The following is a 20848-nucleotide window of genomic DNA, read 5'->3' as shown; positions in this document are numbered from 1 at the left end:
GACAGTAAGCCAGTGACTCCCATTGGATATACATGTTGCCTCTTTTCCCCATCTTTTTTCGGGCTTGCCTTCATTTGGGCTAGGGCACACATCCTATGCTGTTCTTCCCTGCCATCTGCGGAGCCTAAAATGGAATGCATAATGGAAAATTATTACATACTTGCATGCTGGACTGTAATGTATACTTAGATTAAGCTCTTTTTCTTTTAATTAGAGCAGTTAGGCCTAGTAAACTCTGACTATACTGACAACACAGCACTGAATAGTTTCCCTAAAAACAGATTTCTGCAAACTGTGCAGTAATCATAGCCAGATCTCAGGCAAGGTCACAAAGGCCATGGTCTAGGGCACCAGGAAGATGGGGCGGGCAGCAGACTGGCACAATATGTGGACTACAACATGCTATTTCTGTCAGTGCTGTCTGTGCACTCTGCTACAAACACTACCCCCCCCCCCAATGGGGGCAGCTTACTGTCTGTGAGCTGTTAACCTCACTGCTGACTGCTCTTTGATTCTGACTCCGCCTTTTACCCAGCTCCATCCTATCAGAGCTGTGGAGGGGCAGGATAGTTTGTTGCATCACTGTTATATGTGACTCAGCGCTGGTGAGGCTGACAAATAGGTCAGTGAACCTCCTCGGTGTAAGTGAAGAGCGAGTGACTGCCCTGAAGAAGAATAAAAACAGTGTGCCCACTGCCTTGTGAGAGACTGACCAGGGGCTTGGAGATGCAGCAGGTGAGGAGAGACACAAGGATGGACATATGCAAATTGTGTGTGTTATGTAATTTAAAAAATTGCACAACCAAAGTTAAAGAGAAACCGTAACCAAGAATTAAACTTCATTCCAATCAGTAGCTGATACCCCATTTCCCATGAGAAATCTTTTCCTAACGGATCATCAGGGGGCTCTGTATGGCTGATTTTGTGGTGAAACCCCTCCCACAGTATGATGTCAGCGCCTCACAGCTCTGGGGTCCTGACATCACACTGTGGGAGCCTTGTTGCATTGTGGGAAATAACAGCTGTTTACAACTGCCAAAAAAGCAAGCAGCATCTCCTTCCAATGACATCACCTGCCAGCAGTAAAAATGTCACCATGGGATAAATGTTGGAATGTAAATCAGGGACTTAATCATTTATACATAATTATTGTAAAAATGAAGCACTATTTTATTACATTATTTTCACTGGAGTTCCTCGTTAAATACATTGATTTCTAGGACCAGTAAAAGTGTGTGTAAGTGGGTAGGGGTTGATGTTAGCTAGGGGGTGGTGCTGGTGATAATTGCCTTGGACGGTAAAAAGCACAAATCCAGCCCTGGCAGCGATATGAATTTAAAAGAAATACAGTGGAACCTTGGTTTGCAAGCATCAATCGTTTCAGAAACATGCTTTTAATCCAAAGCACTCTTATATCAAGGCAAATTTCCCAATAAGAATTAATGTAAATTCAAGTGATTTGTTCCACAATCCAAAAACAGTTATAGAAAATATTTAGTACAAAGTACTGTACTGTATAAAAAGATGTAAACAAGGCTTTACCTATAACTAACAGAATCATTTCTATCTGTCGGCTCACTCCAACCTTTTTATTTGTGTGGCTTTAACCTCCCTGGCGGTAAGCCCGAGCTGAGCTCGGGCTAAGCCGCTGCAGAGGATTTCTCAGGCCCTGGTGGCATATTTTTTTTTTTTGTTACATGCAGCTAGCACTTTGCTAGCTGCGTGTACAAACCGATTGTCGCCGCTCTGCGCCGATTCGCCGCTACCCGCCGCCCCCCCAGACCCCTTGCGCAGCCTGGTCAATCACCTCCAGGCAGCGCTAAGGGGTGGATCGGGTCTCCCTCCGACGCCATGACGTGGATGATGTCATCCCGGTCACCGCCATGGCGACGGGGGAAGCCTAACAGGAAATCCCGTTCTGAATGTTATTTCCTGTTTGCTCTGATTGCCGGAGGCGATCAGAAGGGGAGAGGGGATGCCTGGCTTGGCTAGCTACATGATTGCCTCGCTAGGCTAGCTACATGATTTTAAAAAAATAATTTAAAAAAAGTGCTGCGCTGCCCCCCCTGGCGATTTTATTGTAACGCCAGGGGGGTTAAAGAACAAGCGACACCCATGCTAACCTAGAAATAAAAAACACATATATAAGTAGATAAATCCTACTTCTACTTACATAACAGATGTATTGTGCTATCCACGTAATCATTCCTGTGAATTTTATAAAGGAAAAGCAGAAAATCCTATTCTAGGCAGTGGCCATCTTGCCAAGCTAATGCTGACATCATATCCTCCCTGACTCTTGTTTTCCCCCCTCCCTTCTCTTGCTCATTGTGTATTCATTAGCTGCCCTCCTCCCAGAGTCTTCAGACACTCCCACTGAGGTGTATACTAACAACTGCACTGTCTTTTTTTTATTTACACATCCAATCACTGAGTCACCTCAGCCTTGCTTGTAAACGCAAGTAATCAGATGGTGTTTCTGATAAGCAGCTAGGCAGGGAAATAAATGGAAGAGGAGGAATAAATTATAGCTAAAAAGAACTCCCAGCATTCAACACTTTGGTACGGTTTGGCACTAGGACCAGTGCTCCTAAAGTATGTGATAACTAGAAACCATAACAGCAGAAAATTTTTTGCAAGTTTTGAATGCAGGATTAGCATCTTTATCAATTAATATACTCAGACCAGTTGCTGTTGAAATTTGATTTTTATGGTGACAATACCGCTTTAACAAGGAACTTATCCAATGACAGTTGCTGTAGATCACTTTTGAGGATTTCACGGAAATGTGTCATTGTACACTCCTGCAGTGTCAAGGAGAGAAGCACCATTGGCTTAGTTGTATTGATGTGACACATGTACAAGTTTTTTGGTTGTATATCAAAATGTTGCGTTTATATCGAGTCAAAATGTCACAAACATTTTTGCTTGTATTTCAAAGCGCTCTCAAACCAAGTTACTCTCAATCCAAGGTTTTACTGTACAGTTATAACATAAATAAATTACCATACTACCAGCTCTAATTCCTATTCTATCTAACAGGGGACATCTAAAGGATGGGGAGGGGGGCAAAGGAGATGACAGTACAGAGCAAGTAAAGACAAGTGTGTGTGTGTGTGTGCGTGCGTGTGTGTGTGTGTGTGTGGTGTGTGTGTGTGTGTGTGTGTGTGTGTGCGTGCGTGCGTGCGTGCGTGCGTGTGTGGTGTGTGTGTGTGTGTGTGTGTGTGTGTATATATATGTGTGTGTGTGTGTGTGTGTGTGTGTGTATATATATATGTGTGTGTGTGTGTGTGTGTGTGTGTGTGTGTGTGTGTGTGTGTGTGTGTGTGTGTGTGTGTGTGTGTGTGTGTGTGTGTGTGTGTACAGAAAGGTGAGCAGGAGAAATGGAGAGTGCTAAGATTACAAAGTGACAGGGGAAAATAGAAGGATTAGAGCAATGGGAGGGACAAGTAAAGTGGGGTACACTGTAGGCGGTAGAACAGAGAAGGTGGGTTGTAGGTACACAACAGCGGGTGGGCACAGAAAACAAAGAAGAATACAAATTTAAGGGGGGATGGCACAGATTGTCTGAAGGAATTGGGTAGGAGTCTCAATGAAAAATGGAGGCCGTACTGCAGGAGAGGGGATAAAGAAAATAGAGTTGCAGAGTGAGAAGGGGAACAAAGAAGATAGAAAACGTAATCAATCAGCCATAAACCATTCCTAATGTTCAGTATGCTGCCCGACCTATGCCATGCCCAATGAGCACAACTTTGTCAGTGTACTAAAAACGATTCCTGTACAGGAATCCTAACACAGTCCTGAAACTTTCAATATTAACAACAGATCTCTGATGTGGACTGCTGGACTGCACGTTGCATAGTAACATGACATATTGTAAATTTCAGCCTCAAGATTACACATTGGCCTGAGATAAGATCCACTGGGAGAATGCTTTGAAGTGTACAGCCCAGATTTCAGAAAGTGTTATACAGTAAGCGTTAACAAAATGAGATTACTATTGTGGATTAATGACGCCAACATCTTCTGTGTTGCTGTGTAATAGGCGTTACATAGTACATAGTTACATAAACAATGGGAATGCATAAAACATACAATCTAATACAGAAGTGTAAATTCTTCAGAAACACTCAATCACATCAGCTTGTAAAAGAAGTGGTGTAAATAGTGATAGCATTGCTATTAGTGTCCATATAAACTTTCCTAGTTAAGACGGTATGCTTTCTTGAAGAGGTCTGTTTTTAGGTTGTGCTTAAGGCTAGTTACACACCAGAACGTTGCGTTTAGGGGACGTTATAGGGCACATAACGTGCCCCTAACGCAACGCCTGGTGCTCTCTGGTGTGGACGTCAGAGTGAGCCGCGTTGTGCAGCTCACTCTGGCGTCCGTGATGCCGTGATGCGTACTCTTGGACGCATGCGGCATCACGTGGTCCCGCCCGGCCAATCGCCGCACAGAGCGGCCGCTCCAGGAAGTAAACACTGCACGTCACTGAGTGCAGTGAATATTAATTAGCCATGTGCCCGGCCGCTCTCCCCTCCTCCCCAACATGACTGAGCATGTGCAAACAGTCTAACGCGGCTTAGCCGCGGAGAAAGCACAGCATGCAGCAGTTTGCAGCGTTACAATGTAACGCAACGAGGGCAGTGTGAACAGCCCACTTGTGTTACATTGCTGTGCGTTGGGGGAGCGTTACAGGCTGCACTAACGTGCGCCTGTAACGTCCCTGTGTGCAAGAAGCCTAAAGATAGTAAGAATGGGTGAAATTCTCCTTATCCCCTAAAGCGAACCTTTACTCAGAATGTCCTCTCTGCTCCAAAAGATACGCAACAGCATAATAACCTTGAAAGAAAAACATTTTTTGATACAGCTATTACAACTCCTGCAAAAGATCTGCACTGTTTCTACTTCCTGATTCATGGAAGCAGACATATTGTTAACAGCCTGTGCAGTCAAGTGACACAGGGAGAGATCAAATTACAACTTGTGAATAGACATAAATAAGGGGGAAATAAACAGGCTAAACTCTCTAAATGCATACAGGATATATTTCTCTATGTTTTCCTCCTTCCCTGTGCAAGAGTTCAGGTCCACTTTAAGTGACATACTACTTAGATGACATCCTCAGTAGTACTGGTGGCCTGGTTTGCCCAAACCTAAATGTATGGCACTTTATGCAACTTTAAGTAGCAAGAATCTACAGAGGTTTCATGTTCATGTAATAAAGCAATCTGTATCAGTGCCATTTTGTGGGCACATTTGATCTTCTCTTCTTTCAATATTACACAGCATGTGGATTTCCAGTTCACCCCTGCTGCTACCAGCAGTTTGGACCTGCTCCAATGATAAGTAAATGAATATCATTCCCAACTCATAAAAATGTACTGTACAGTACATTTTTTACAAAATAAGTGTTTATAATTTAGCTAATAGTATATTATGTTATACTGATAAACAAACAGTTAAAATACACTTTTGTAACATTATAGAATAATAATCCTGTAATTTAAGACCAAGTATGGAGCCAAGAAAACCAAGCAGGAAGGTATTATTATTACTGATGATTTATATACAGCCATCATCTTTCTGGGCACTGTACACGATAACACTCAAACAAGGATACATACAAATACAGGCATTGGTATATATGAAAATACAGACATTGGTACATAATATAGAAGTGGTGGACAATATAATAGTAATACTGGCAAATGTATATTGAATAGCAAAATGTAGAGCACTTTATAAGACACAAAAGGTAGAGAACCCTGCCATTGCTTACTTACTGTCTAAAGGAGGTATCTGTATCTGGTCTGATATTAACAAATATTAAATCCCACTTTCACCTGCTGTACTCTAATTTTCTCTTCTCCTCCTGCTTTAGGGTGGTGATATATCATCTAACCCTGGTTCAGAGCCCTCATCTAGATTAGCATTCCTTGCACACCAGCCTCCCACAATCCATAGCATTAATGTACCATAACTGGTACATCCTGTGCACTCATTTTTATTTGCCTTAATCCTTCCTCTCCTATTAGTTTAGCGTTAGAGAGAATTAGAGGTTATATATTACAACCAGATATGGGTTTTCTGCATATCTCCCTATACCCTCCAAGGGGGGGTTATAGTTTAGATTTATTAGCTGAGTGCTTCCTTTAGCTGGTTCTTAGCTGGTCATATGTTTTAGTGCAACATATGATGCCAAGATGCTGATACACAAAACACTATAACAGGAAATTGTGAAAAGAAAAATGTTTTTCGTATGTCTGCACAGGTGAAAACAAAGATTTTTTTATGAAGGTTCTGATTAATCTGCGTCAGGATATATTTAAAGAAAAGATTTTAGTTTCAAATTAACACTTTTTTTCTGTTAAAGAAGATAATTAATCACCACTTTCACAGAGTAACTTCTCCAGTAATTCCCACTTTTAAAAGTAAAGTACCTACTTAATCCAACAATCAAGCTAACTGACATTACTGTGTTATTATAATAATTGTTTAACCACTTCACCACTGAGGGCTTTCCCCCCTTATGGACCAGAGCAATTTTCACATTTCAGTGCTCCTCCCTTTCTTTCCCCAATAACTTTACTATTTATATCACAACAAAATGATCTATATCTTCTTTTTTTCACCATCAATTAAACTTTCTTTGGGTGATACATTTTGCTAAGAATTAGTTTATTCTAAATGAATTTTAATGGGAATAATAAGAAAAAAATGGAAAAAAATGTATTATTTCTTAGTTTTTGCCCATTATAAAACATGCTACTGTGCGTAAAAAAAACCCACACAATTTATTTGTCCACTTGTCCTGGTTATTACAACATTTAAATGATCTCCCTAGTGCAATGTATAGCAACAATATTTTATTTGGAAATAAAGGTGTATTTTTTCAGTTAAGCTTCCATCACTAATTACAAGCCCTTACTTGCAAAATAACAGTAATATACTCTCGTGACATAAATATTAAAAAAAAAGTTGAGTCCCATTTTTAAATGTCATTTTTTTTAATATAAATATTTTATTTTGGTACCTATGGGAGAGTGGGGGAGGTAAGGGGTTAATTTTCATGGGAGACTCATGTGTTTGTAGTGTACTGTATAAAGGGGGTAATTTACTATTTGGTCACTAGATGCCCCCCCTTCATTTATTCCTTAGGTGTAACATTTACTACATACACATGTTACGGGAAGTAACGCATGTATGTTTTCACTTTCCTTTTTTCAATGATGACATGGCATCTCAATGATGCTGGTGATCATTGATCACAGGCACTTAGATCAATAAATGGGAACTGTGTTCCCATTCACTGATCTGTCTACCTGCAGACGGTGATGGGAACCCACGCGGGTGCACGTACAGGAAAACGGTGACACAGCGAGGTACGTATATCTGTATCCCTGGAACCAAAAATAGCCACCAGCGGGGCGTGGATATACTGCCTCATTTTCAATAAGTATTATTATTATTTATTGGATTTATATAGTGCCAACATAATACGCAGCGATGTACAATACATAGGATTACAGACAATGATAACAGGGGTGACCGACAGCACAATACAGACAATAGACCATAGGTACAATAATACAGGTAATAAGCAATAAGATACACAACACAATACAGGTAGTAATACAATGCCAGATCATACACTGGAGTGGTAGTGATGTACAATCAAGTATGATACACAAGGGGAGAGGGTCCTTCCAAAGGCTTACAATCTAGAGGGAGGGGTGGTGACACGAAAGGAGTTGGGTGCATCAAGAAGTTCTCAGCAGAGAGAGTTAGGGCAGCATCAAGGTGAGGTAGGCCTCCATGAAGAAGTTAGTTTTGAGTGCTTTTTTGAAGGTGTTGAAGGAGGGGCCAAGCTCTACTGAAGTCCTGTAGTCATGCATGGGAGTGCGAGATGTGTTGGATGGATAGGAGGAGGTTGTTGGAGGAGCGAAGTGGGTGGGCAGGTGTGTATCTGCTGACCAGGTCAAAGATGTAGGTCGGGCAGGACTTGTGTATAGATTTGTAGGCCAAACATAGGATCTTGAAGCTGATTCAGATGCGAGTAGTTAAGTGTCCGCTGGAAGGTGTTTACTGTCTCCAAAATATCTAGGTAAACATGCTAAAACTAAATTTTATGTTGCAAACAAATAGTGAATGTATTTTCCCCTGTTTAGGGATGTTTTGTCCTGTATTCTTCTAATTCCAAAAAGTGCAACTTGCTTGTCATCCTCAAAAGAGTGTCCTTTTTCCTTCAGATGTAGGTGTTATCTCCTATCTCCCATAAATGTGAAGCAGAAAAAAGTGAGTTTGATACTTACTTAAGAAGAGGGAAGGCTTTGGATCCCAAAGAGCCTTCCTGGTCCTCTCTCTGTCCTGTAGTTCCAGCAGCAGACCCTGGGGAAGTTCTTCAATGACTTGCACATCCAGAGGTAGCGCCACACAGATATCAAACACAATCAAAGTCCACTTGGATACAACACTCTATGTATCAAAGCCGCATATGCTGCTCTGCTTAAGTTATTCCTTCAATCTTCAAATTGCTGTCATATTCTGCGCCCCCTCTTACACTGCGCCCTGAGGCTGGAGCCTCTCCAGCCTATGCCTCGGCCCGGCCCTGCATCTAATTTCAGACACAGAATAGCCTCCACCACACCCTTAGAATAGGACTCACCATCCACTGAAACAGACTGGCGGGTCAGATGCAGCCTCGGGACCATTATTGGGTCGTCCCCCACCTCCCTGGCAGCTTCCTAAGCACACAAAAGTCTCAGAGTGGCTGGCGTCCCACATGAGCGGTGTCCGGCGGAGGTGCACACTTCGGCTGTGCAGCGCATGGAACCACTAGGCAAAGTCTGCACATGGCCAGCAAGATGGGGGAGAGCCCGTTAGAGAAAACTCTGTGCCATCTAATTGAATCTTAAATCGTAAGTGCAATATGATTTTATAAGTAATAAATGTGAGACGGTTTTACACTATGTCGAGTATTTTTTATTGAGGACGTGATGTATTGTGCTGAATGAGGATTATACGATAAAGACATCAGGAAGCTGCCAGGGAGGTAGGGGACAACCCAATAATGGTCCTAAGGCTGCATCTGACCCGCCAGTGGGTCTAAGTGGACAGTGACTCCTGTTCTAAGGGTGTGGTGGAGGCTATTCTGTGTCTGAAATTAGATGACAGCAATTTGAAGATTGAAGGAATAACTTATGCAGAGCAGCAAACGCGGCTTTGATACATAGACTATTGCATCCAAGTGGACTTTGATTGTGCTTGATATCTGTGTGGCGCTACCTCTGGATGTGCAAGTTACTGGTTAATATAGAGGGAGCGAACCAGTGCATTCACATTATCCATTTATTATCCCAAACTAGTGCATGTCAGCGCGCTTGTGTATGGTTTCTTAAAGTTCTTCAATGAACTTGGCCGAATATGTCTTCGTCCCTCCGTGGGCACCCTTCGGAAGTACTCCCGTTCCCAAGAACTTTCAAAGACTAGCAGATCCTTACCATGTATGAGTCTAGGCTTGTGCATGGGCAATACAAATTGGCCTGTCTATAGAAGTACTTCCAAAGATTGTAAAAGTTTTCTGAAGGCATGTAAATTCACCAGTGGACAGCGCAGGAACGAGGGCACGGAGAAAGAAGCAGGAAGGCTCTATGGGATACAGAGTATCCTCCATAGATGAGAATCAATCTCTTTTATTTGTGTGTGTTCCGCTTCACTTTTACTTTCAGGAAGGTGAAGTGCATATTTTGGACAGAGAAAAAATAGTTTCCAGGAAGGGTGAAAGAAGTCATCTACGTGACACTGTAGAACCCATTCCTTTACAGGTGTGAGATCGTTGGGGCACTCATAACAGCGGAACGCCAAGGCTCGGGCTGAGGTGCAAGATTCCGGGTCTTGGCAGGCCACTGACGTCACTGGAGCGCAGCCTGGCACTCAACTCCCATTGGATGGGCGGCGGACACACTCTCAGTACGCGCTCCGCCGCTGTAAACATTAGCCATGTGTTTGTGTTGCGTGTCAGCTGACCTGCTGACACGCTGGTATGTCATTGGCTACTTTCGATTCTGTTTGTTTCTGATTGGTTAGTCCTTGTATTTAAGCATGGTGAGCGCCCCAAGACATCGCCCGAGATTGCATTAGCTTTTTGCTTGTTGCTGGGGATGCGCTCACAAACTATCTGATTCCTGTTGCCGACTCGGTTTGTATCTTGACCACTCTTTACTCTAGATTCATTACCTGTTGCCAACCCTGCCTTGTATCCTGACCATGCTCTATTGGATTACTGGTGGCTGACTCTGCTTTGTATCCTGACCACGTTCTATCGGATTACCCGTTGCCGACTTTGCTATTGTACCTGGACCTTGCCTGTCTGCCGCCTTGATCGACCTCTGCCTGGATAAGGACTTGAATGAACGCTGCCTGGACTGACATCTGGTTAGTACTGACCCCGCTATCTCTTAAGTGCCTGGACTGCATAACCATTCTACCTGCTTGCAGTCATCTGACTCTCATCTGAATTGCCTCATCCTCCAGGCCTCAGGGTACTATTATACTTGTGAACACTGTGCCTTACATTATTACTATTGGTTCTGTTTTGTGAATAATATCTGTCAGTCTGTGTGCTACATCTATTTGCAGGGTTATTGTAGTTCTGTGCTAGGTAGGAGCTTGTGCAGGTGTTATGGGCTGGGCTATAGGTCAGTCATATGGCATACAGCCTGACCTTTAAGGTAGCCATACACTGGTCGATTTGCCTTTAGATTCGACCAACAGATAGATCCCTCTCTGATCGAATCTGATCAGAGAGGGATTGTATGGCTGCCTTTACTGCAAACAGATTGTGAATCGATTTCAGCCTGAAACCGTTCACAATCTGTGGTGGTGGTGCTGCCGCTGTCCCCGCCCGCATACATTACCTGTTCCGCCGGCGCGACTCCCCTGGTCTCTGCTGTCTTCTTCTCCGCTCTGGTCTGGTCTCCGGGTCCGGCATGCTTCACTTCTTCATGTCTCGGGGAAGTTTAAACAGTAGAGCGCCCTCTACTGTTTAAACTTCCTGCCGGACAGGAAGAAGTGAAGCATGCTGGAGACCAGACCAAAGAAGAAGAAGACGGCGGAGACCTGGGGAGACGCGCCGGCGGAGCAGGTAATGTATTGCAGCTGTATTGAGTCGGTCGTGACGCGTTCCCTACCTGCGGGCGATCTTCGGTAATTTCCCGCACGGAGCGATCGACGGGATCAATCTATTTCGGGACGAAATAGATCAAAATTTAGTGTGTAGCGTGAACGATGTGACAGCAGATTCGATCCCAGTGATCGAATCTGCTGTCTATCGGCGGGGAATCGGCCTAGTGTATGGCCAGCTTTAGTCATTGACCAGACAAGCCTGACAACAGAAATGGCAGGTAACACCATTTTTCATCAACATGCAGTGCTGTTTATTATGTTTGCCTAGAGATTTCATAGACATTTTGTATATTCAGCTGGGCATTTAAACAATGAACATCAATAAAATAGTGTTAGCTAGACCGTTGTTCCGTCCTAAGTGAGAGGATTACCTCTACTTATATAATGCACAGGGCCGATCCTAGACTTTTGCTGCCTGAGGCAAACTTGTGAGGATGCGCAGCCCCCCCCCCCCCCCCCCCCGATTTGGAATGATCGCACAGCACCTGACAACAATTTACTCTGCTTCACTTAATGTTCTCACATGACATGCTGCAGCAAGCTCAACACAATAGCACACTGGCTGGCTGGCTGGCTGGCTGGGAGTCTGTGACAAACAAACTGCTCACCCTCAGCCAGTCGGCCGTCCTCCATTCCTCCTTAGTAAGGACGGCAGTGCCACCTCCTCCCTTCTGCTGTGCAAGTCAAATGAAACACTGCTGCTCTCCTGCCTCCCCCCTCCTCACTCACTGTCACTGTGACTCCTCACACAGCACAGCAAGCCACTTTTCCCCAATGATGACCTCTTCACCTAGCTCTCCTCCTACTTTGACTACATGCTGTTAGAGTAAACACAGTACAAAAATGCTGCCCCTTTAATCTCTGTGCCTGATGAAAATGTTTCACCTTGCTTCATGAGAGAACCGGCCCTGATAATGCATAGAAATTTCTTTTTATGCAGAACTGAAGAAAGTACTTTGTAGACATGAAAAAATGTCTTGTAGAACAGGAAAAAAAATTGGATAGATCAACAAATCTGAGCATAATTACAAAAGAACTGCTGCAAAGCAATTCACATGAAGGGAAAGTGGAATATAACATTTTTGTAATATAAAGTACTAAGTTAACTTTCCACTTACTTTACAGTTCTTTGCAGCAGAAGTTCCAAGGTTGGTTATTAATCATAAAGACCTTCCCACCTACAGAAAACACTATCTCTGTTTACATTACATCAAGAAAGATTTCTAGACTAATGCAAACAGCACAGGGTAAACAGAGCTAGTAAAATTCAATTTGAAATGATAACTTCCAACATCGCATCATTTTTGTGACCACTCAATAACTCACTTCAGGTTTGTATTTACATTATTTCACCAAATTATATTTGTGTTTTCATTATAACAGCAATTTATTAAATATTTGAATCTCCAGACTCCTAGCTTGGGATTAGCAAATTTGTTTTAACCACGTGAGGACCGTGGGCTTTCTACCCCTTAAGGACCGGCCACTTTTTTTCCATTCAGACCACTGCAGCTTTCACGGTTTATTGCTCGCTCATACAACCTACCACCTAAATGAATTTTGGCTCCTTTTCTTGTCACTAATAAAGCTTTCTTTTGGTGCTATTTGATTGCTCCTGCGATTTTTACTTTTTATTATATTCATCAAAAAAGACATGAATTTTGGCAAAAAAATGATTTTTTTAACTTTCTGTGCTGACATTTTTCAAATAAAGTAAAATTTCTGTATACAGCGCGAAAAATGTGGACAAACATGTTTTTGATTAAAAAAAACCCATTCAGCCTATATTTATTGGTTTGGGTAAAAGTTATAGCGTTTACAAACTATGGTGCAAAAAGTGAATTTTCCCATTTTCCAGCATCGCTGCCTTTTCTGACCACCTGTCATGTTTCATGAGGGGCTAGAATTCCAGGATAGTATAAATACCCCCCAAATGACCCCATTTTGGAAAGAAGACATCCTAAAGTATTCACTGAGAGGCATAGTGAGTCCATAGAAGATATTATTTTTTGTCACAAGTAAGCGGAAAATGACACTTTGTGACCAAAAAAAAAAAAAAAAAAGTTTCCATTTCTTCTAACTTGCGCCAAAAAAAAAAATGAAACCTGCCACGGACTCACTATGCTCCTCTCTGAATACCTTAAAGTGTCTACTTTCCAAAATGGGGTCATTTGTGGGGTGTGTTTACTGTCCTGACATTTTGGGGGGTGCTAAATTGTAAGCACCCCTGTAAAGCCTAAAGGTGCTTATTGGACTTTGGGCCCCTTAGCGCAGTTAGGCTGCAAAAAAGTGCCACACATGTGGTATTGCCGTACTCAGGAGAAGTAGTATAATGTGTTTTGGGGTGTATTTTTACACATACCCATGCTGGGTGGGAGAAATATCTCTGTAAATGACAATTGTTTGATTTGTACCCAGCATGGGTATGTGTAAAAATACACCCCAAAACACATTGCACTACTTCTCCTGAGTACGGCGATACCACATGTGTGGCACTTTTTTGCACCCTAACTGCGCTAAGGGGCCCAAAGTCCAATGAGTACCTTTAGGATTTCACAGGTCATTTTGAGAAATTTCGTTTCAAGACTACTCCTCACGGTTTAGGGCCCCTAAAATGCCAGGACAGTATAGGAACCCCACAAATGACCCCATTTTAGAAAGAAGACACCCCAAGGTATTCCGTTAGAAGTACGGTGAGTTCATAGAAGATTTTATTTTTTGTCACAAGTTAGCGGAAAATGACACTTTGTGAAAAAAACCAATAAAAATCAATTTCCGCTAACTTGTGACAAAAAATAAAATCTTCTATGAACTCACCGTACTACTAACGGAATACCTTAGGGTGTCTTCTTTGTGGGGGGTCATTTGTGGGGTTCCTATACTGCCCTGGCATTTTAGGGGCCCTAAACCATGAGGAGTAGTCTTGAAACGAAATTTCTCAAAATGACCTGTGAAATCCTAAAGGTACTCATTGGACTTTGGGCCCCTTAGCGCAGTTAGGGTGCAAAAAAGTGCCACACATGTGGTATCGCATGTGGTATCGCCGTACTCAGGAGAAGTAGTACAATGTGTTTTGGGGTGTATTTTTACACATACCCATGCTGGGTGGGAGAAATAACTCTGTAAATGGACAATTGTGTGTAAAAAAAATCCAAAGATTGTCATTTACAGAGGTATTTCTCCCACCCAGCATGGGTATGTGTAAAAATACACCCCAAAACACATTGTACTACTTCTCCCGAGTACGGCAATACCACATGTGTGGCACTTTTTTGCACCCTAACTGCGCTAAGGGGCCCAAAGTCCAATGAGTACCTTTAGGATTTCACAGGTCATTTTTGTTTCAAGACTACTCCTCACGGTTTAGGGCCCCTAAAATGCCAGGGCAGTATAGGAACCCCACAAATGACCCCATTTTAGAAAGAAGACACCCCAAGGTATTCCGTTAGGAGTATGGTGAGTTCATAGAAGATTTTATTTTTGTCACAAGTTAGCGGAAATTGATTTTAATTGGTTTTTTTTCACAAAGTGCAATTTTCCGCTAACTTGTGACAAAAAATAAAATCTTCTATGAACTCACCATACTCCTAACGGAATACCTTTGGGTGTCTTCTTTCTAGAATGGGGTCATTTGTGGGGTTCCTATACTGCCCTGGCATTTTAGGGGCCCTAAACCGTGAGGAGTAGTCTTGAAACCAACAATGTTGCAAAATGACCTGTGAAATCCTAAAGGTACTCATTGGAGTTTGGGCCCCTTAGCGCAATTAGGGTGTAAAAAAGTGTCACACATGTGGTATCGCCGTACTCAGGAGAAGTAGTATAATGTGTTTTGTGGTGTATTTTTACACATACCCATGCTGGGTGGGAGAAATATCTCTGTAAATGACAATCTTTTGATTTTTTTTTTACACACAATTGTCCATTTACAGAGAGATTTCTCCCACCCAGCATGGTTATGTGTAAAAATACACCCCAAAACACATTATACTACTTCTCCTGAGTACGGCGATACCACATGTGTGACACTTTTTTGCAGCCTAGGTGCGCTAAGGGGCCCAACGTCCTATTCACAGGTCATTTTAAGGCATTTGTTTTGTAGACTACTACTCACGGTTTAGGGCCCCTAAAATGCCAGGGCAGTATAGGAACCCCACAAGTGACCCCATTTTAGAAAGAAGACACCCCAAGGTATTCCGTTAGGAGTATGGTGAGTTCATAGAAGATTTTATTTTTTGTCACAAGTTAGTGAAAAATGACACTTTGTGAAAAAAAACAATAAAAATCAATTTCCGCTAACTTTTGACAAAAAATAAAATCTTCTATGAACTCGTCATACACCTAACAGAATACCTTGGGGTGTCTTTTTTTCTAAAATGGGGTCACTTGTGGGGTTCTTATACCGCCCTGGCATTTTACGGGCCCAAAACCGTGAGTAGTCTGGAAACCAAATGTCTCAAAATGACTGTTCAGGGGTATAAGCATCTGCAAATTTTGATGACAGGTGGTCTATGAGGGGGCGAATTTTGTGGAACCGGTCATAAGCAGGGTGGCCTTTTAGATGACAGGTTGTATTGGGCCTGATCTGATGGATAGGAGTGCTAGGGGGGTAACAGGAGGTGATTGAGGGTGTCTCAGGGGGTGGTTAGAGGGGAAAATAGATGCAATCAATGCACTGGGGAGGTGATCGGAAGGGGGTCTGAGGGGGATCTGAGGGTTTGGCCGAGTGTTTAGGAGCCCACACGGGGCAAATTAGGGCCTGATCTGATGGGTAGGTGTGCTAGGGGGTGACAGGAGGTGATTGATGGGTGTCTCAAGGTGTGATTAGAGGGGGGAATAGATGCAAGCAATGCACTGGCGAGGTGATCAGGGCTGGGGTCTGTGGGCGTTCTAAGGGTGTGGGCGGGTGATTGAGTGCCCTAGGGGCAGATAGGGGTCTAATCTGATAGGTATCAGTGACAGGGGGTGATTGATGGGTAATTAGTGGGTGTTTAGGGTAGAGAACAGATGTAAACACTGCACTTGGGAGGTGATCGTACGTCGGATCTGCGGGCGATCTATTGGTGTGGGTGGGTGATCAGATTGCCCGCTAGGGGCAGGTTAGGGGCTGATTGATGGGTGGCAGTGACAGGGGGTGATTGATGGGTGGCAGTGACAGGGGGTGATTGATAGGTGGTTGACAGGTGATTGACAGGTAATCAGTGGGTTATTACAGGGAAGAAGAGATGTAAATATTGCACTGGCGAATTGATAAGGGGGGGTCTGAGGGCAATCTGAGCGTGTAGGCGGGTGATTGGGTGCCCGCAAGGAGCTGATTAGGGTCTGATCTGATGGGTAACAGTGACAGGTGGTGATAGGGGGTGATTGATGGGTAATTAGTGGGTGTTTAGAGGAGAGAATAGATGTAAACACTGCGCTTGGGTGGTGATCTGATGTCGGATCTGCGGGTGATCTATTGGTGTGGGTGGGTGATCAGATTGCCCGCAAGGGGCAGGTTAGGGGCTGATTGATGGGTGGCAGTGACAGGGGGTGATTAATGGGTGATTGATGGGTGATTGACAGGTGATTGACAGGTGATCAGGGGGATAGATGCATACAGTACACAGGGGGGGGGGGGTGGTCTGGGGAGAATCTGGGGGGGGGGTGATCAGGAGGGGGCTAAAAAAAAATAGCATTGACAGATAGTGACAGGGAGTGATTGATGGGTGATTAGGGGGGTAATTGGGTGCAAACAGGGGTCTGGGGGGTGGGCAGGGGGGGTCCTAAGGGGTGCTGTGGGCGATCAGGGGGCAGGGGGGGGGGTAAAAATCAGTGTGCTTGGTGCAGACTAGGGTGGCTGCAGCCTGCCCTGGTGGTCCTTCGGACACTGGGACCACCAGGGCAGGAGGCAGCCTGTATAATACACTTTGTAAACATTACAAAGTGTATTATACACTTTGTATGCGGCGATCGTCGGTTTTACATCCCGCCGGCGCTTCCGTATGGCCGGCGGGATGTAGCGGCGGGTGAGCGGCGTCAGGCGGAGGCGGAGGATCGCGTCACGGATGACGCGATCGCTCCGCCCAGGCCCCTACAAGGACCGCCGCCATTTGTCTATACGGCGGTCCTTGCGGGGTCCACTTCCCGGCCGCCTCTGTGCGTTAGGCGGTCGGGAAGTGGTTAAAGGACAACTGTAGTGAAAGGGCTATAGAGGCTGCCATATTTATTTGCTTTCAAGTAATACCAGTTGCCTAGCTACCTGGCTGATCCTTTGCCTCTAATACTATTAGCCATAGACCCTGAACAAGCATGCAGCAGATCACATGTTTCTGACATTATTGTCAGATCCGACAAGATTAGCTGCATGCTTGTAGCTGGTGTAATTCAAACACTACTGCAGCCAAGTAGAGCAGCAGGGTTGCCAGGCAACTGGTATTGTTTAAAAGGAAAACAAAATATGTCAGCCTCCATATCCCTCTCACGTCAGTTGTCCTTTAAGTTGTCTTTTCTGAAAAACTATTGAAATGTCCATAGATTTACTTACAAACTCATTATTTGTAAAGTTTACCTAAATCCATTGCATTAATGGGGAGAGTAACATCTGGGTAGTATACAGCGATTTTAAAGAATTATTTATAATTTGTCCATGCTCATAGGAAAGCTTCAATTAAGTATTCTTCAACACTAGTTTTACCAGCAAAGTAAACAGCAGTATACATTACTAGTTACAGTGCTAGCAATGCATCTTTTTTTTTTTTTTTTAACCGTGAAAAAGATATTGGCCTCAAATCACTAAGATCATGCTGGAGATAATAGGGCAAGAGAAAACTTGCCTCCACACAGTGAGAGAGTTATCTTATCTCTCAATTCCGTAAGTTACCTCCTCTGTAGTTAAGTTACCTCCTCTGTAGTTAAGTTACCACCTCTGAAGTTACGTTTCTTCCTCCGTAGTTACGTTACCTCCTCTGTAGTTATTTTCAGAATTCTGTAGTTATTGTAACCACGTGAGGACCGTGGGCTTTACCCCCCCCCCCCCCTTAAGGACCAGACCCTTTTTTTCCATTCAGACCACTGCAGCTTTCACGGTTTATTGCTCGCTCATACAACCTACCACCTAAATTAATTTTGGCACCTTTTCTTGTCACTAATAAAGCTTTCTTTTGGTGCTATTTGATTGCTGCGGCGATTTTTACTTTTTATTATATTCATCAAAAAAGACATGAATTTTGTCAAAAAAAATATTTTTTTAACTTTCTGTGCTGACATTTTTCAAATAAAGTAAAATTTCTGTATACATGCAGCACGAAAAATGTGGACAAACATGTTTTTAATAAAAAAAAAACCCATTCAGCCTATATTGATTGGTTTGGGTAAAAGTTATAGCGTTTACAAACTATGGTGCAAAAAGTGATTTTTCCCATTTTGAAGCATCTATGACTTTTCTGACCACCTGTCATGTTTCATGAGGGGCTAGAATTCCAGGATAGTATAAATACCCCCCAAATGACCCCATTTTGGAAAGAAGACATCCCAAAGTATTCACTGAGTGGCATGGTGAGTTCATAGAAGATTTTATTTTTTGTCACAAGTTAGCGGAAAATGACAAAAAAGAAAAAAAAAAGTTTCCATTTCTGCTAACTTGCGACCAAAAAAAATGAAATCTGCCACGGACTCACTATGCTCCTCTCTGAATAACTTGAAGTGTCTACTTTCCAAAATGGGGTAATTTGTGGGGTGTGTTTACTGTCCTGGCATTTTGGGGGGTGCCTAATTGTAAGCACCCCTGTAAAGCCTAAAGGAGCTTATTGGACTTCGGGCCCCTTAGCGCAGTTAGGGTGCAAAAAAGTGCCACACATGTGGTATTGCCGTACTCAGGAGAAGTAGTATAATGTGTTTTGGGGTGTATTTTTACACATACCCATGCTGGGTGGGAGATATATCTCTGTAAATGACAATTGTTTGATTTTTTTTACACACAATTGTCCATTTACAGAGATATTTCTCCCACTCAGCATTGGTATGTGTAAAAATACACCCCAAAACACATTATACAACTTCTCCTGAGTACGGCGATACCACATGTGTGGCACTTTTTTGCACCCTAACTGCGCTAAGGGGCCCAAAGTCCAATGAGTACCTTTAGGATTTCACAGGTCATTTTTGTTTCAAGACTACTCCTCACAGTTTAGGGCCCCTAAAATGCCAGGGCAGTATAGGAACCCCACTAATGACCCCATTTTAGAAAGAAGACACCCCAAGGTATTCCGTTAGGAGTATGGTGAGTTCATAGAAGATTTTATTTTTTGTCACAAGTTAGCGGAAATTGATTTTAATTGTTTTTTTTTCACAAAGTGTCATTTTCCGCTAACTTGTGACAAAAAATAAAATCTTCTATGAACTCACCATACTCCTAACGCAATACCTTTGGAGGTCTTCTTTCTAGAAAGGGGGCATTTGTGGGGTTCCTATATTGCCCTGGCATTTTAGGGGCCCTAAACCGTGAGGAGTAGTCTTGAAACCAAATGTCGCAAAATGACCTGTGAAATCCTAAAGGTACTCATTGGACTTTGGGCCCCTTAGCGCACTTAGGGTGTAAAAAAGTGCCACACATGTGGTACCGCCGTGCTCAAGAGAAGTAGTATAATGTGTTTTGGGGTGTATTTTTACACATACCCATGCTGGGTGGGAGAAATATCTCTGTAAATGACAATTGTTTGATTTTTTTTACACACAATTGTCCATTTACAGAGAGATTTCTCCCACTCAGCATGGGTATGTGTAAAAAATACACCCCAAAACACATTATACTACTTCTCCTGAGTACGGCGATACCACGTGTGGCACTTTTTTGCACCCTAACTGCGCTAAGGGGCCCAAAGTCCAATGAGTACCTTTAGGATTTCACAGGTCATTTTTGTTTCAAGACTACTCCTCACGGTTTAGGGGCCCTAAAATGCCAGGGCAGTATAGGAACCCCACTAATGACCCCATTTTAGAAAGAAGACACCCCAAGGTATTCCGTTAGTAGTACGGTGAGTTCATAGAAGATTTTATTTTTTGTCACAAGTTATGACAGGTGATTGACAGGTGATCAGGGGGCATAGAGGCATACAGTACACAGGGGGGGGGGGGGGCTGGGGAGAATCTGAGGGGTGGGGGGTGATCAGGAGGGAGCAAGGGGCAGTTTAGGGAATAAAAAAAATAGTGTCGACAGATAGTGACAGGGAGTGATTGATGGGTGATTAGGGGGGTGATTGGGTGCAAACAGGGGTCTGGGGGGTGGGCAGGGGGGTCTGAGGGGTGCTGTGGGCGATCAGGAGGCAGGGGGGGGGGGGAATCAGTGTGCTTGGGTGCAGACTAGGGTGGCTGCAGCCTGCCCTGGTGGTCCCTTGGACACTGGGACCACCAGGTCAGGAGGCAGCCTGTATAATAGGCTTTATATACATTACAAAGCCTATTATACAAATGGATCGGCGGATTTCTTCCTTCCTCCGCCCGCCGGCGCTGCTAAGTGGCCGGCGAGATGGAGGCTAAATCCCCGGCCATCGATCTGCTATCTGTCTTGACAAAGGGGACCCTGCGTGGCCCCGAAACGTGCCTCGACCTAAGCAGGTCAGACCGTGTCTGCACATGTATGTGATAATAAATACTTCACGTTTATTGCTTCTACGGTTTGTGTGCGGAC

Source organism: Hyperolius riggenbachi, chromosome 4, assembly GCF_040937935.1.
Source record: "Hyperolius riggenbachi isolate aHypRig1 chromosome 4, aHypRig1.pri, whole genome shotgun sequence".
NCBI lineage: Eukaryota > Metazoa > Chordata > Amphibia > Anura > Hyperoliidae > Hyperolius > Hyperolius riggenbachi.
This window is presented reverse-complemented; position numbering follows the sequence as displayed.